At 41.4% G+C, this 5,053-nt stretch overlaps 1 long non-coding RNA gene across 1 annotated transcript; it reads left to right on the top strand.

The window, feature by feature from the left end:
• The first annotated feature begins 344 nt into the window (after window positions 1-344).
• Window positions 345-1,356, top strand: LOC138176657 (uncharacterized). Its single transcript, XR_011172357.1, has 2 exons — window positions 345-647; window positions 681-1,356. It is a non-coding gene; the product is annotated as an uncharacterized lncRNA (long non-coding RNA).
• Window positions 1,357-5,053: the final 3,697 nt, after the last annotated feature.

A 5,053-nucleotide genomic window follows, 5' to 3' on the forward strand; every position in this document is an offset into this window, starting at 1 on the left:
CAGTCCTGGCATAGTCAGTACTAAAGGCAAAAGAAAAAGAAGGAAAAAGACACTACTCCCCTAAGAGTCACATTAAAATAATGTGGAGGGCAAAATCCAGAAATCTAGCGTTTTTCTCCCACTTTAGAAGTTCCAAAAGATTTCAATGATCTCGTCTCTATGGTAGATGATACCTGTGATAGTAATGGCAATTAAAGATTCCCCTGTATTGGCTTGGTTTTCAAATTGATTGTATTAAAACCCAGAGTTTGTTAATCCCACCTGTGGGATGGGCTTGTTGATGTGAAAAGAAAGTCCTGAAGTGGGAGGAGCTGGTGACGTAGATTTGGAGAGACACTGGAGAGTGGCGGAAGTTCTTTTTGGAAGCAGCACCTCGTGGAGAGAGAGAGACTAAGAGATTGCTGGTGGCCGCTTTGAATTGCCCTGGACTTTTGAGACCTGCCCCCTGAGCTGCCAAGGACTGAGGAGACATGGCTGTTTTGCTGGTACTTTGTCTGTCTGTTTTGATGTTATTTTGCCAGATTTGTCCACTGGTGAAAGACTGTCCTGTTGAAGAAGTCCTGGAACCTGGCATTTGGTTAAGAAGGCCTGAGACTGTCCTGCAGACAGAGAGTGAATACTGTCCACTGGTGAGGGACAGTACTGTTGTTGCAGGGGTCTGGAGACTGTCCGGCAGACAGAATGAATACTGTCCACTGGTGAAGGACAGTGCTGTTGTTGCAGGGGTCTGGGAGCCTTTCTGTTGGTTCAGAAGCCCTGAAGAAGGATTTTCTTGTTGTATGTTTACAGAAATCCTGGGAGAGGGCTTTGCTAATGTGTTCAGGGGTTCTAGGACTGTTCTACAGACAGAGGATAAATTCATGAAGGGACTGGCAATGTATCTTATGGCCTTGCTAAGCCTTGTCTCCCCAGGAACTAAGATTGCTGAGAACTTGCCTCCTGTCAAGATGAAGAAAAGACCTCCATTTGGGTATTAAGTGCTGTGTTTGAACTTGATGTAACTCTGGGGTAGATTCAATTGTGATCCAGGAGGTGGGGAACTTTTGACCTTTTTGTGTTCTATGGTTGAGCAAATGAATGTATTTTACTTATGTTTGGAAACTAATCTCCATTTGAGAAGAGGGGCTTTGTGGTGGACTTAATTAAGGTATAGCCTAGGGGTGGAGAAGTATTTGGAACAGAGACTTTGTAATTGATTGAATGATTGGAAAGTCCTGGGGTGGGGTAGGCCTTGGAGATTATTTAATCACACTTAGTAAATGCTGTATTTTGAATGATGTCATGTTTTGATCTTCTCTGTTCTTGGTTGGTCACTGAATAAAATAGAGAGCACCTATGCTGGTATTTTGAACCTGGGAAGTTGCCTTCCTTGGCATTATATTACATTATTCCTACTGTATTTTTGTCAAGTAAGGGACATGAAAGATCTTGGGGCCGAATGTAAGGGTTATGGGATTTAAAGATCTTCCATGCCCCGTTGGACTTGCTGACGTAGCAGGAAGGGGCGGAGCAAGAGGAAGCGGAAGCCAAGCTAGCGTTCCTTCGGTGGCTGGCGGTGGTGGTGACGGCGGCAGCAGCAGAGGCAGTGGCAGCGCGAAGCCCTTTTTTGAGTTAGAACTGCTAAGGACTTTCTGCTAAGGACTCCTGCTGAGGACTGCCAGGGGCCGGAGCTGCTGGGAGTGCGCTTCCAGGACGCTGGGTGGTTGCTGTGCGTGGGGAGAGGAGGACCTTTGCCTGAGGTAGCCTGTTCTGTTTTAAAGGCTTGAAAATGTGGGTGCTTTCTACTTTATCTACCTGTGCCAATGTCATAACTACTCTGATGGCTTTCACTTTCTGGTTTTGGGACTCAGTCTTTTGGTATCTTAATAAATTTTCTAGTTTATTTCCTCATATGGCAAACATGACGTATTTTCTAATGGATAATTATATCAGCATATTTGTAATCTCTATAGGCATTGTGAATATGGCATTGCTGATACAATACCACGTCTTTGCAGTTCACAGTGGATCTCTTAATGCAAGGTTCTATCAGAAATTCAATTAGCCAGAGCAATGCCAGGAATATCAGGGATACAGAATAGGCAATGATACCTCTAGGACACAGGTCTTTTCTCTGTGGTAAGGTCATGCATGATAACAACCAAGGAGTACCACCAGGAACATCAGGGCCACAGTAAAATGATATGTTTGGTTCAGTCAACAATTCTTCATCATGCATCAGAGTCTTCTGTAGTAAAGTAGTTAAGAGGTTATAAACCTCTTACACACAACTCATTCCAAGACTTGAAGTTGATACCAAGGTTCTCCAAATACCATCATCCACTTGGTATTCCCTAACTCTCATACAAAAACATCACCCTTCCTAAAAGCCACAACAAGGGGATGATAAAAATCTTTATCCCCTTAGAGGTTTCTGTGGAGAGTCAGAGGGCTAAATACAGGCTCTCTCTCATCCTCATCCAGTGACTCAGAATTACCATAAAGTCAGTTAAAGGAATCCCTTTTCTTTCAAGTAAATACACATTAGCCATAGTAATATAGTGACAGTTTCATTTCCCCCATGCTATTAGAATGCAAAGTGCCTCTCAGCAATTAGCCAAATCATTTCAGAGGAAAGGAAGTCTGCCAATTGAGGGAGACCTGAGCTACTTATCAGGATATATGAAGCTTTCTGAAGGGAAAAGGACCTTAAGGACAGGGCAACTGTGTGCTGAGTCTTAACAAGTAAATCTTTATTTAGAGAATGGATCACAGAAACTATTAGACTGGAAAACCCTTCCCCTCATCCTTTCCAAGGTATATTTGTTACAAGCATGGCTTCTGGGAGGTTGGATACCTGATTTGGGCAATGAGATATATAACAATGCAGCTGCTGGTTAGCAGAGACAAATCTCTTGCCCTGAGATGGGAGAGTGCCATTTTGTCATTTGGGAATAGATTAAGGACCTTAGGTTAAGTGGGTGCTCCAACTACACAAAGACCTCAGTTAGGTAGGAATAGCCTCTTTGTTCTTAGTTAGAGGGATCATATGACCATGTGTCCAAACAACATGGCATCTCCATCCCAATGTCCAAATTGGCAATAGACCCACTTCCCAATCTCTGCTACCCTTGAAATGGCTACAATCAGTTTATTTATCATATGATGTCTCTCATGGGTGCTGACATAACCCACAAACAACTGTATGTAAGGGCAGGCATTGACAAATTCCACCAATGGTTCTGACCCCAGGGAGGAGCCTTTAATCATCTAATCCTGTGCTCTCCAAGCCTTAGAACACTTGAGAAGACCAATGGTCAATGCCCAAGAATTAATGAAGATCTTCTCTTCTCCATCCCTCGAGCCTCTGTCACATGCCAGTCATGCAGCCTGAAGTTTAATCAATTGAAAGAACTTACCAAAACTCCCATTCACTAAGGCATCCCCTGTTACAGTAACTGATACATATATTTCTACCTCCTGGATTCCTTCAAATCTCAGCTAAAATCCATCTTTTATGAGAAGCCTTTCATGATTCCCTTTAATCCTAGATGCCTCCCCTTTACTGAGTATTTCTAAATTATTCTGTATATATCTTGTTTGTATATAGTTATTTTCATTCTCTCTCTCCCTTCAAAACATGAGATCCTAGAGAACAGGGACATTGTTTTGCCTTTTTTTTTTTAATATCCCTAGCACTTACCATAGTGCCTGACACACAGTAGGCACTTAATAAATGCCAACTTGACTATCAAAGGCCAGTTGTATATGCCTCTCTTGTAGCAGATGGGGTCATTGGTAAGTCAGACTAAGTGTCACTCCTCAATAGCCAGGTCTTTATAGGTGGGGACCCACTGGACCTGTAAAGTACTTTATGTGTGTGCATGCTGTTTTCCCCCAAGAAAGTGGAAGTTCCTTGAAGGCAGAGACTGTTTTAATTTTTCCCTTTGTATCCTTAGTGCTTAGCATCCTGCCTAGCATATATTAGACACTTCAAAATATATTGTCCCTATGCCTCATGAAGTTAGGAAATGAAATTTTAAATTATAATTGCATCAAGTCAAAAGTTTTGGACCTGAAGTAAGAAAGCCAGAAGAAGGTTATGAGACATTCGATTCAGTTCAATTTAACAAACTTTTACTAAATGCCTATGATTGTGCTATGGGGAATACAAAGATGAATATCACAGTCCCTGCCCTCAAGAGACTTAAAATCTTGTAGTGAATATGACATGCGTGTATATACTTAACTATAGTACAAGTAAAATATAAGTACAAAGACGTCCAAATAAAGAAATCCTTTGAGAAATTCTAGGAGAAAGTCATCAGGGCATCACCCTTACACTGTTTTAAGTCATAGGATTCTTCTAGAAGAGATATGAGGCAGTTAGATGGCACAGTGGAGAGAGTTCAGAGCTTGGAGTCAGGAAGAATTATCTTCCCTAGTTCAAATCTGGCCTCAGACATTTACTAGCTGTGTGACCCTGGGCAAATCACTTAACTCTGTTTGCCTCAGCTCCTTATTTGTAAAATGAGCTGGAGAAGGAAATGCCAAACCACTCCAATATTTGCAAAGAAAACCCCAAATGGGGTCACAAGGAGGCAGAAACCGCTGAACAACAAAAAAACAACAAAAATGAGATATATCTAATCTCTTCAATTAGATATATTCATAGAAGTCTATCACTTATGATTCTAGAAATGGCTAGGAACTATTTAATTTTGCTAGATAGTGCCAATGTTCTTCAGGGGTTTATGCTATGATATTAAAATTTGCTAATGCTTATGCTGTAGAGAGGTTTGGAAGATAGGTAGGCTTTAATCGTCTAAAAATAACCTTTAGAGGTCAGGTAGGCTATGGCAATAAGCATAAAATATAAATAACATGTCTTGATATGAAAGATTTTTCCAATTATCCTCTTCAATTGATCGTGAGACCTCATTCCCCACCCCACCCCAATAATCTGTCATTGGTCCTGATATATTTCCTTTGGTTTATTATTAAGCCTTACACTTGGAATTGGAGAAGCTGCAAGGCCTAGTGGAGAGTCTTTTCAAGATACAAACTGGCTGTG

Source organism: Petaurus breviceps, unplaced genomic scaffold (genome assembly GCF_028583685.1).
Source record: "Petaurus breviceps papuanus isolate PSGF00001 unplaced genomic scaffold, PetGlider_PUasm1.0 90064, whole genome shotgun sequence".
NCBI lineage: Eukaryota > Metazoa > Chordata > Mammalia > Diprotodontia > Petauridae > Petaurus > Petaurus breviceps.